General features: G+C 43.0%; 1 pseudogene; it reads left to right on the top strand.

Moving 5' to 3' along the window:
* The first annotated feature begins 5,599 nt into the window (after positions 1 to 5,599).
* On the top strand, positions 5,600 to 9,281 carry LOC136462769 (porphobilinogen deaminase, chloroplastic-like; annotated as a pseudogene).
* Positions 9,282 to 13,325: the final 4,044 nt, after the last annotated feature.

Here is a 13,325-nt window from a genome sequence, read left to right on the forward strand (position 1 = left end):
CAGCGCTACTCTGCAGATGTTACTACTAGGGCTATGTGTCTTGTCTCTCTTTTGAAGCTTTCCTCCCGGTTTCCACCAACATCAGAGTAAGTTATTGTTGAACTGGAGCTTGTGCCATAGTTAAATACTTTGTACCATAGTGGGACAACCTAACAAATGTTTCAAATACAGTGTCTTTTTGTGTGAAGTAGCAGAGTTTATGTATGTTGACTCACATGGAGTTTGTTTTATACCGGCTATGGCTTTTTTTTTAAAAAAAATATGTTCTATTTTTCTTCTGTATATTTGTCCATGAACCGTATGCGCTTGCCAATCATTAAACAAGTATACACTAGGTTCACAATTGTCTCAATAACAGAACAGCAGTCCACAGTTTCCAACTTGGTTTGGTAATTGTGGTCTGTGGATCACATAATTTCTTGTGAACTATATCATTTTGATCTTAGTCAGCAATAAGAATTGTATATTGTTGAGTTTATAGTGTAATAGTCTTTGTTTCTCTTCATGTCTTTAGCTTTGTTTACATGCAGTGTCAACTTAGTTTCAAGTCTTGTAATGCATGCCTTGAAACAAGTTCATTAGATTCATGTGATCTATCGTAAAGCGGCTGCACTCTTTTTTTTCCTACAGCGTTTATTATAGTTTATATTAATCTAATTGATACTGTCACCATCAGGAGTTTGAGGAACTACAGCTTGGAAGGATCTGTTCCTGACGTCAGTGGAATACCCCAACTTGGCTACTTGTATGTGTAAAGTTCTATACTGCATAATCACCTTTTAGGAAAAGAAATTACCCTTTTTTGTTATTAGGAGAAAAGGTATTAGTTTTTTGGCTTTTTGCACATGGTGTTTATGAGAATTTGGCAAGTTATCTTTTGTTCTCATCTTTGCCCAATGTGTTTCAGGGATCTTAGCTGGAATCATTTTTGGGAGAGTTTACTTGAACGTATTTTCTTAGTTCAAAGGCAACTACAAGGCTGCAGTTAAAAGAGAAGATACTATTTCTATGGTGTAGATGGATGTTTTTCTTTACACAGTTATTAAATTGTAAGTATATATATTGATCTTTGGACACCAATCTATTGCAGTTGGTGCACTTGTGTTGCATGGGTTCCAGAGCATGAAGGAATCTTTGTTGTTAGTCATTCTGATGGGAATCTGTACGTGTATGACAAAGTGAGCCCTTAATGCTCATGGAACTTTGTATGAAGTAATCAAACTTTGTTAAGTTTACTTTGCTGATAAATTTCCTTTTTTACATTCAGTCCAAGGATGGAAATATTGATTGGACATTTCCAACTATGAAGGATCAAAGCCAGGTGCTGATTTCACATGCAAAGTCGAGTAAGGTATCTCAAGCCACATGATATCTCTTTTACTAAAAATTGCATTGAGATGGCTGTGTATGTTCCATAATTTACTTTAGGGTATTAGTAAAATGTTTTTTCTGGAAATTTATTATGGAGACAAGTGCCTAGACTTCCTGCAACACTCTATTGCCCTTTCTTCGTAGCTGACATGTACCAAAATATCTATCATAAGTACCTAACGCAATTACAAGTGTGTGCTGGTGTTGGCTACATTCTTGCCTCTTAGTAGTTGACATTAAAGCATAAACTTATGTATCCTTGCTCTGACCTTTCTATCAGTGGTCTTTAGTTCTATGATATCAGTTAATACCAACTACCAGATAGTACTGAAACCATTCCAGCAGGTCATACTTGCTATCATTATGATAAAATTTGCAAAATACCTATGAGAGTTAGGTTATGTTTGGTTGTTTTGCACAAACTTGTCCACTTTCCTTGCTTGGCAAAGGTTAGGTAAGGCACACCTTGCTAGGCGTGGAGAGCCAATCATGTCAAGAGGAAGCTTGAGGATCACTTATTGTTTGAGATTCATTCATCCAGGGACAAGAGGGTGAGGCAGCAGCTGAGGAAACAAAGAAGAGCAACCATGTCAAGAGGAAGCTTGAGGAGTGTCAGAAGGGACGTGAGCTTGACGCTCACATTGAAGAGCAATTTGGCAGTGGAAGCTTGCTGGCGTGCATTTCTTCCCGCCCTGGACAGTGTGGCCGAGCTGATGTGTAAGAAATAATGGACTTCCACCAGACTTTCTTTGTTTTTGTTAGAGCAGCTTATCTGTTTGTGTACCATTTAACTTTTGTAGCTTAAAGCTTAATGTTTGTTTATACTCTTTATGTTACAATCACTATGAGTCTAGACATTTTAGATATGTTGGCAGCTATCACAAATTTATCCTTCTAGGCTTCAAGTAGAATGGAAGTTGTCCTCTTATTTTCATTTATATCTTATATTGCAGGTAGCTCCTTACAATACACTTTTCTTTTTTGTATAACAGGTACATCCTTGAGGGTAAAGAGCTTGAGTTCTACATGAAGAAGCTTCAGCGCAAGAAGGGCAAGGGCGCTGTAGCTTAGAGCATTCTCATGGATGGTCCTCAGCGGAAATGTGTGGCCTATTAAATATTACTCTGGCTTTTTTTATTAGTCGTCTCAAGTTCAGAACGCATGTCATGTTTTGCAGACCTGATGAGAACACTGTTTTTCGAAAATGAATCAACTCTATCTAGCTCCTAAGAATTGAGATTTTCCTTCTATATGAATAACAGTGGTTTTGTCAAATTATTCAAATTGTATTTATATCTATATCTGCATTACAGTTTTGTCGATAGTTTAGTTGTTGGACAGGGCATGATTCACAAAATACCTTGAAAATGGTTTCGCCAACACACAAACCGTCGAGAAAGGTTCAAACTGTCGGCTTAGGTCTTAACTGTCGACAAAGGGTTAACTGTCGACAAATGTTTCAACTGTCGGCGTAGGTCCACCATTTGGCAACACAAAAAGTGTCGGCGATTCCTTTAACTGTCGGTGAAAGTTTTGCCCATGGCTTATAGCACGACTGTTTCTAAACTATCGGTAAAACCTTTCGCGAGAGGTTATCTGTCGGAAAAGGTACCCTTTATCCACTATAAAAAGTGTCGGCAAATGTATGTTGTGTTATAGTGGGGGGCAGGCAGCGGCTCGACGAGTAGGTGGTTCGAGCGGCGGAAGAAGTGCCACGTTGACTAGGCGGTGGCCGGCGCGACGCTGGCCAACCATGCGCGTGGCACAGCGGTTCGACGCGGCAAGGCGAGGCAAGAGACACGCCGTGGCTTCGGTCGGCACGCAACAACAGCACGCGCGCTGGCCCGTAGGGAGAGGCCACGACCGGCCATGGGCTAAGCCCGGCGCCAGCGAAGCACGTGCGCACGGTGACCGCGAACACAATCCGAAAAACAGAGAACTGTGCCGTGCACGCATTTAAAGCATACAAAAAACCGCTTAAAAGCTCAACTAAGGCTCAACCGACTATATGAACCTAAAGTCCACACCACCAGCTATCCAACGAAGCAATCATTGAGACTAAAGAGTGACTAGAGAGGGAGAGAGGAGGATGCCAAGGTGATCATGTCGCTTGAGCACTGGTTCACGAGCAGAGCACCGATGACAAGGTTCTAGTGCGTTCTGATCGAAATTTGGGCAATTTTTAAGAGTTCCAACTACGACCTACACCTTGCCCAGGTGCTAAGTTAGAAGCAACCAATGGTGCAAGAACATGGATGTAGTGCTTAGCCATTTTTGTTGGAAATCAAATGCCAAAATAGCTTTGTCTATCATCGTTACAGACTTAGAAAGAACGAGAGTCCTGCTTGAACTAAACAACCATTAACACCTTTGATTGATTTTATAAAAGGTCAGAACTTCGTCAATTTCAACTAGACAACATGTCATGACCTAGTCCATACTTCGTACTAACTCGTGGGAACAAAATATTAAAGCACTATTTAAGTATTTTGCACATTATAATTCTTCAAAAATGGCACTTTCTAATTATAAGCTATGCCACATTTTTATTTATAGAAATCGTTTTTCATGCCGAACATCTAAAACCACTTATCCAATTTTTCTTATTAGAATTTCATAAGCACGTTTACACATTAATTGAACTAACTCGCAATATCACGTTCGCTTCTTTTCTCATAAAATGAGACCTACAATTTAATTATCCTTTCTTGGGAGTTTTAAAAATTTTAACACCCGAAAACTTATTTTGTTAAATTCTTTTAGGGGTTAATCTAAGTACTAAGCAAGATCGTAACACCAGAGGTGTTACATATACATGAGTTGTTTGCCTTCTTAACTTATTATATACCATTTTTGGTGCTTTTGAGATAATCATGGTGATAAACACACGGGATGGTATTAGTTATCATGTTTCACAATCTTGATGATTGAGTGAAAAGCTCTTTGATTTCACTCGACACGTATATCCTTTGAACAGTTTTTTTAATAATAATTCGTTAAGAAACATACAGCAGCATCCTAAAGACATGGAAGGTTGAAAAGATATTCTACTCAAATAAAAAATAGACCTCTTTGATCAAATGATTGTGCCTATGTGCTTTCAGCTAAGCTCCAAACTGTCATGAACCAAATAGTAAATGCTAGGGTGAAATAAAAGCTAATAGCTACGATGATACTCACCATGGATGATTTTAACGATACAATTCAACTATTTTAGTAATATTTAATTTCTCTAAACTAAAGTTTATTTGATCCGCACCATATGTGAAATCCGATTTTTATAATACCTAGTTAATTCAAATACCTCAGCTTTTCAAAATCTATCAAGTCAAATTGTAAGACTAACAATTTTGTAAGCTACTCCCTACATTCCAAATTATAAGTCATTCCAAGAATCATAGAGAGTCAAAGCATTTCAAGTTTGACAAAAATTATAGAGAGAATTACAAAGATTTATAACATCAAATAGGTATACTATAAAAATATAATTAATGAAGAATCTAACGATACTTAGTTGGCACCATAAATATTATTATCTTATCATATAAATTTGGTCTTGAGATGGTTTGACTCACCAAGATTCTTAGAATGACTTATAATTTGAGATGGAGGGAGTAGTTCCCTATTGCTCTACCGGTACGAAGACCTAAAAAGACAAAAAAAAAATGCTCATCCATATCACCACGTGTATGAGAAATTACGAAGCTTGCCCTATACCAAACATGCCACATCCAACTAAGGCCTTGTTTGATAGGGCTCTATTTTAGCTCCAGCTCCTTCTGAGGAGTCTTACCAAACGATTTAGTAGGAGAGGCCGCTTGAAATTGTTTTTCAATGAAAAATTGTTTGGAACTGTTTTTCAATGATAAAAAGGAGTTAGAGCCGTTTTGATTGTGGCTTCTTCAAAACGTCTTGGGCTTCTTAATAGGAGCCCTCCTAAACACAACCTAAGAGCTAATCAGTTGACATCCAAAAGTAGCAAAATAAGCCCCTCCCATACATGCATTATCTATGGATCCAATTATCCAAATAGACAATGCTTTTACAAATACAACTTCCAATTCGAGTTGAATTCAACCGGCCTAAGCATGAGGAAAAATCTTATATAGCAAGAAAAAAAAGAAACAAAATCAATAGAAATATATCTAGAAAATCCCTAGGTCTATCTATTATTAAGTTGAGCTTTATGCATGCTGAGCAGGATAGAAATGAGCAGAGTAGTCCTTGCTCTGGTTGGCCAGTCCTGACACATTATCCTCTCCTCATCCACGCCGAGAGCGTAACCAGCTCGACCAGATCAGAATCCAGACCTCTGCAGAGCCCATTCCCTTGTGCATCTCGGCCTCCCCTCTCTCCCTTCCTCCCCGCCCATTCCTCTGACCCTCTTCTCCAGCAGGCCGGAGATGGTCTCGCTGCGATGCACCACCGCGCACCACTCCCTGCTCGGCTCGCCGACCTGCCTCGCGCGCCCGCGGCGGCGGGCGTGCCCCGTCGTGCGCGCTGCCGTCGCCGTGGAGGCCGGCGCGCAGGCCAAGGTCTCCCTCATCCGGATTGGGACGCGTGGAAGGTGATCGAATTCGACCCTTTCTGCTGTTTCTTTGGTTGGGAGGGTGAAGAATTTGGGCTTATGTTGGTCAAAATCGTGGCTTTAGGTTCTATTTAGTTGCATTTGGGGACGGCAACGCGTTGTGAGTGCCTGAGAGATCCTTTGTTTAGCTCTTCCCCCGGGAATGTGAATTTTGAGATGTGGCTCTGAACCTGTTGCGTCTTTATTACGTGTTGAACATTTGTGGTTAATTTGTTGAAGTTCAAAGGAGTATTGAGAATCTTTAGCAGGAAGGATGCGCTTCCTTGCTTCGTAGGATGCAATTCCGGATCAGAAGTACCTGGGCGTTGACCTTGATAGAGCTAAAGAATGGCTCTTAATAGTCAGCAAATTTGTACATTTTAGATGTCACCTCTACTATTTTGGGTCAACGCCATAGATGCCGTATTGTTCTTGTGCTATTCTCATGATAGCTAGTGGTTTCATGTCAGTGTTTACAAGGATGTTGTCTTTACCAGTCTTTGCCTTGACTTAGTCTTAGCGACTTTACTACTTTTCTTGGATCTTGTGGAAATTCTATGCCTTTTCCACATTTTCCTTTTGTTGAGAGAAAGTTACTCAGGAATCCGTTTAAAAAACAGGGAAAAGGTTACTCAAGAAAAGGCACTATTTGCTGCCAAAGCAAAATTTTCCTTCCACGTTTCAGTTCAAAGTGTTGTTTGTTTCTTTTTTCATGTGGAATATGCAAATTTGTAATTCTTGTCATTGGTTATTTAGGACAGTCCTCTTGCTCTTGCACAAGCCCACGAAACTCGAGAAAAACTGAAAGCCGCACACTCTGAGTTAGCTGAGGAGGGGGCTATTGAGATCGTCATCATAAAGACCACAGGAGACATGATCTTGGACAAACCCCTTGCAGATATTGGAGGCAAGGGTTTATTCACCAAGGAGATAGACGACGCGCTCTTGCAAGGAAGGATTGATATCGCTGTTCACTCTATGAAAGATGTTCCAACCTATCTACCTGAAGGCACAATATTGCCCTGTAACCTACCACGAGAAGATGTCAGAGATGCATTCATATGCTTGACTGCAAATTCACTTGCAGAGCTTCCTGCTGGCAGTGTTGTTGGAAGTGCTTCCCTGCGGAGACAATCTCAGATTCTCTACAGATATCCAGCACTGAAAGTAAGTATGATGGTTTTGCTCATCACACTTTCCCTCCCCACCCCCTATACTTGTGATTTTAGTGCTAGCCGATTCACTAATGTGTTCATAGATACTTCCCAGTATTGCGAGTCTGGTGGTTTTTTTTTCCCATTGCATATAAAGAGAGTGAGCTTTCTGAGCTCATTCACTGAAGTCTAGAACATAGATCTTTCTATCAGCTGCAGTTCCCAACTCTTTTATAAAATGTTAAAAAAAACTCTTAAATATGTATATTTCTATTTCTATGATTGTAAAGCTGTTGTTTTTAATGCCATACATGTGAAAAGATGCCTATCCTAGAGGCACCATTGCAATTTTCTTTTATTTTTGGTTCTGAAGGGAATTCTGTCCGGTTGATGTTGTAGACTCTCGCCCCAGTCTTGTAGTTAGTTATTTAGAAGCCTGTATTTGTGAATTTATTTAGAAGTGTGTTTTGATTAGGAATTGACCTTGATCAGTCTCGTGCTTAACAGTATTGAATGGTTTTCAGGTAGTTAACTTCAGAGGAAATGTTCAGACACGGTTAAGGAAACTCAAGGAAGGAGATGTCTCTGCTACGTTGTTGGCACTGGCTGGATTGAGGCGGCTAAATATGGCAGAAAATGCAACAGCTGTACTATCAGTGGAAGAAATGCTTCCAGCAGTTGCCCAAGGTGCTATTGGAATAGCTTGCCGAAGCAACGATGACAAAATGGTAAGGGGTCCAGTGTTGTAGTATGCTGGTAGATGGAGAAAACATGAAGCTTGCATGATTCGATATACAAAAATCTGACACTAGCTTTGCTATCTTTTCTCTATCGAACTTTGCACGCTACTTTGATTACGTGATAAGCAAGGGTGGATCTAGAATTATGAATCATTGATGTCACTAGCATAGCTATGATAAACATGCTGTGTCATTGTGTCTTGTCCCCAACTGCCCATAGTAATTTTTCATTGAGTTTACACAATTTATTGCTGTCAGGTGACAGCGTTACTAATACTGTGGATCTGCCCCCTGGTGATAAGGTCAAGTGACCATTTTATGGTCCTGAATAACAACCATTTCAGATGATGCTGTTTAGGCAGCACATATAATTGTTTTAAGATTTGATTTCTTGGTCATCCCACTCTTTGCATTTTTGTTTATCAAGTCTCTTTTATTTATTGCTTCTTTATCCTGGCCATGTTGCATGTTGTGGCTTTTCCGAAAACATTTAATCTTTAAAACTACCGTTTCAAAAAATAATCTTTAAAACTAGTATGCCTCACAGTAGGTCTTTATGTTTCTAATTTGAGTGCACACTGTTGTTATATTCTGCAATGTACATGAATGTACTATGCAGCTATGCAGGGCGTGCCAGACACTTGCTTGGGTTCATGGTCATTTTAACACCTTTTTTAGCCAAAAATGATGAGATCTCCCATTCTTTGCCCTTTTTTTTTGTAGATGGAGTATCTATCCTCGTTGAACCATGAAGATACCAGATTAGCTGTTGCATGTGAAAGAGAATTCTTGGCAGTTCTTGATGGTAACTGCCGAACTCCAATTGCAGCCTATGCTTACCGTGATAAGGACGGGAATTGCTCATTCCGGGGTCTATTGGCTTCACCAGACGGATCTAAAGGTATCCTTGATTTTCAATTGAAAAGATTTTAAAACGATTTTGTTATATTTACCATCGGATGACAACACTTTGTCACTTTTATGATTCTGCTTACAGTATTTGAGACAACAAGAAGTGGACCGTACTCTTTTAACGACATGGTTGAGTTGGGCAAAGATGCTGGTCATGAGCTGAAGGCAAAGGCTGGGCCTGGCTTCTTTGATAGCTTGCAATGAAAAGAATGAGCGACCATGTGCAATTCCAATTGCCACTCTTTTGGTTAGAAACGGAGGGCCTAACTAGAGTGTTGAGAGGTTTGTTTTTGTTTCTTCTTTCTCCTACTAGTTCTGCTAGAGCCTTGTACTACCCACTCATATTGAGCAGCTCCATTAAGCTTTGTTGTATTGTATCTCCTGTTCTTATAGCACTCTGGGTTAGAGCCTTAGAGGTATCTGCACAGCACAGCTATGTTTTGTCGAAGAGGTATCTGCACAGCTACGTTGTAAACTTGTAATGTTGTAATTGGATGTGAATTTGCTGATAGTTGTTGTTTCAAGAATAATTGAGCTCATGGTAACCGGGAGTAAGATCCAATGTTCCTATTCTTATGAAAATTACCCTTGCTGATTGATTCTCAGATGAGTCTGATGAATGTCACATCCCTCTGTTAGAGGCCCGACAAAACATCCCTGATTTTTCGAGGGAAAGGAGAATGTTTAGGGTATGTGTCGAAGAATACTTGAAGCGCGGTGAGATGGGTATGCTATGTGTTATATTATTCGGTAACAAGCAAAAATTGATGATATAGATGGAATTTCCTGAACCTGAACCCCTCGCACATCTCGGCATCTCCTCCCTCCCTTGCGCGCACAGTCCTCTAATCCTCTCTAGCCCGCCGGAGATGGTGTCGCTGCGATGCGCCACCGCTCACAACTCCCTCCTCGGCCCGCCGACCTGCCTCGCGCGCCCGCGGCGGTGGGCGTGCCCCGTCGCCGTGGAGGCCGTCGCGCAGGCCAAGGTCCCCCTCATCCGGATTGGGACGCGTGGAAGGTGATCAAATTCGACCATTTTCTGTGGTATCTTTGGGGGTTATATGCTCTGGGAATAGGCGGTTTGAGCTGCGCCTCTTAACCTATCGCGTCTTTTAGGATGTTTAGCACGAAGTATTTGATGATGTTTAGCACTATTTGCATATATGGCTTCGTTTTGTTGCAGTTTTGGATCAATAGTAACTGGCCGTTGCCCTTGATAAAAGTAAATGATGGTCTCTTAGTAATCGGTTAATTTGTACATTCAAATGTCACCACACTATGTAGGTGTTTACAAGGGTCTTTGTCTTGGCTTACTCAATACGACCTCTCCTTGGATCTTGTGGAAATTCTATGCTCTTCAGACATCTTCCTTTTGTCGATTAGAAGTTACTCAGGAATAGTCATGGTTTACTGTCAAACGACAATTACTCTTTTCAGCTTTCAGTTTTCACTTTTCGATGCAGTGTAGTTTGTTGCTTCTCTCTCTTGTTTTTGTGGAGCATACAAATTTGTAATTCTAGTCATTGGCTATTTAGGACAGTGATCTTGCTCTTGCACAAGCCCGTGAAACTCGAGATAAACTGAAAGCTGCACACTCCGAGTTAGCTGAGGAGGGGGCTGTCATTATAAAGACCACAGGAGACATGATCTTGGACAAACCCCTTGCAGATATTGGAGTGTGAGGGGTATAACCCCAGGTACCCACGGCAATGGACATAGGCCGCACCGTCAGGGGAGGTCCAGCCCATAAGATCAAGTCCTACGATGCCCAGTTCTGATCGACGTGCACCTCAAGACAATCAGAAGACATCTTAGCAACGAAGAAAGACCTTTCCGGATATGATAGATATTGTATTTCTTATAAATACTTACCATATAACCGAATAGATCTAGACCTAAACCGACTTGTAACCCTACCCCCAGACTATATAAGGCGGGTAAGGACCCCCCTCGAATGCATCTCATATTCAATACAATCCAACAAAGACACAGGACGTAGGATATTACGTCGATCAGACGGCCCGAACCTATATAAATCGCTGTCTCTGCGCCTTGTGTCACCATCCGGTTCCTATTACGCGCACCTCCACCGATCATCTACTACCGTGGGTATACCCCTCGGTAGACTGGTGCGCCAGGTAGGAGGTGCGCGTGATGATTCCATAGCCAACTAGATGGTCACTTTCCCGAGCTCCGTGGCCTTTCCCGAGCCGGGCCAGATCTTCATGGTCAGATCCATGACTTGGATCATCAGCCCCGACGGCAACGGGGAGATCGTGGAAGCGGTGCAGGATCACCCTACGCCGATCACGTTAACACTTGCAATGACATCTCCGATCTCGACGCCCCGCCGCTGGGTTAGGAGATCCATCAGCAATGATGATCTGATCGCATCCATCGATCAGATTACAGACCGCTTAGCAGAATGTCAGCTCCTCATGGGTTTGGTCTTAGATCAATCCAGAGCGAGCGACGAATTTCCCGTGCTCCAAGATCACCAAGCCGCTACAATTGAGCAACCTGCTCGACCACTTCGTTCAAGGCGGCCAGATTTCAATCTGGTGATCATGGCAACTCTGGAAGGGCATACGGCTCAACTCCGACCACTCCCCGCCCCGACGAAGAGCATGTCGAAGCCCTATTCTTTTGGGCTGGTGGGTGCGGGTCTGATCTGTCAGGACATCATTTACCATCTTTTCGCCGACCACGCAGAGCGTAGTCGCGTCGACGACCTCTATCAGATCGACTTCCTTGAGGCCGACCAGCCTGCCCCAATGGTAAACATGGTGCAAATCCGAGTAGATCTTCCGAACGAAATGCTCCACACCATCCTAGAGGAAAGTCCTGAGCCGTACTCTGAGGCCTCTGCCAACAGCTATCCATCTTTCCCTCCAGGTTTGGGGAGAGAGTTTTTCATGGTTGGCCACGATAGCATTGCTGTCGATGGAGAGACCAGTGTCCATCATCGTGAGCGCGAAGCCAAGAACACTGATCATCAAAGACGTCGCAATGAAGAAGCAGAAAATGCCGCCTAAGCCGCCAGAGGTGGCCCGTCGCCTCTCAACCGTAATCTCCAACAAGAGTTTCTCATGGTGGACAATCAGGGAGTGGAGCAGACGCCGAACGCCAATATGGCTGTGGCCACCCACGAGTTGGCTAGACTCCCACAAACGCCAGAGATACTCAAGATTCAAGCGCTGCTCAAAGCAGCTCAGGCCCAAGTCAACGACATCTAGAATTGGATGTGGCCACATGTGAATTGGCTAGACAGTGAGGCCATCTCCGCTTTCACCAGAGGACTCCATCACCGTTAGGAGCTGTGCTCCAAAATTTACTGCAAGAGGTCCCAGACCATCGGCGAACTCCTCAAGGTTGCAAACTCATATGCAAACTTCAAAGAAACTGATCGGCCAGAGGGATCAAGGGTTGCATAGCCACGTTGCCGCTGACTAGGAAACTCCATCGACAATGTAGAGCAGCCACGCGCTAAGCAAAATTTCAATGCTGCCTACGAAGAACTCCTTGATGGTTCATACATAAGAACATCAAGCACACCATGCGACAATGCTATGGCATGGCCAAAGCTTTGCGCGATGAGGAGCAGAAACAGCGAACGCACAAGGATGACAAGTTAGACGATGGCAAAGGGGAGGAGCATCCTAAGGGTGCACGACCTACTACCCAAGATGCCAACAAGATCGTCGCCATAATTTTTGGAGGATGGGCCACCTCCGAGAGCAAACGCTAGCAGAAGCTCACCACTCGGCAGGTCATGTCGATCACCAAGTACGACACGATCACCGATCCCAAATATCTGGACTGGTCAGAGCATCCTATCACATTCAGTAGGGCTGACCAGTGGACAGATATCCCATATCCTAGGCATTTCCCACTCATGCTGGATCCAACCATCCACAATGTGTGGTTTAAGAAGGTCCTCATCGACGATGGGAGTGCCCTCAATATCCTCTTCGCTGGAGCCCTAACTGAGTTAGGCCTCACAAAGGATGATCTTGTCCCTATTGATTCTCTATTTGGGGGTATTGTACCTGTCAAAGCGTCCCAACCTTTGGGGCAAATCACCTTGCTAGTCCAGTTTGGCACCACCGACCACTTCCGTACTGAGTACGTGAACTTCTTTGTGGCAGACTTCAACACCGCCTACCACGCCATCCTTGGACGACTAGCTCTTGCCAAGTTCATGGTCGTGCCTCATTATGTCTACATGGTGTTGAAGATCCCGATGGAGCAAGGAGTTCTCACCCTGCGCGCCAACATCTCCACTGCCTATGACTGTGAATGAGAAGGAATCACCATCGCCGAAGCAGTGGATCTCTTAGCTAGAATGGAGGTTTACATCACCGACTCTAAGAAGATCCTAGTAGAGGAGCAGATGATCCCGACTCAGGAGCCACCTCAGTCTGTGACTAAGTCCAAAGACATAAAGGAGGTTGAGCTCGTGATCGGCGATAGAAGCAGGATGGCCCAGATCAGGGCCCATCTCAACCCAAATAGGAAGACGCGCTCATCAGCTTCCTCCATAGAAACGTCGACGTGTTTGCATGGAAACCTACTAACATG

Source organism: Miscanthus floridulus, chromosome 7 (assembly GCF_019320115.1).
Source record: "Miscanthus floridulus cultivar M001 chromosome 7, ASM1932011v1, whole genome shotgun sequence".
Classification (NCBI taxonomy): Eukaryota; Viridiplantae; Streptophyta; class Magnoliopsida; order Poales; family Poaceae; genus Miscanthus; species Miscanthus floridulus.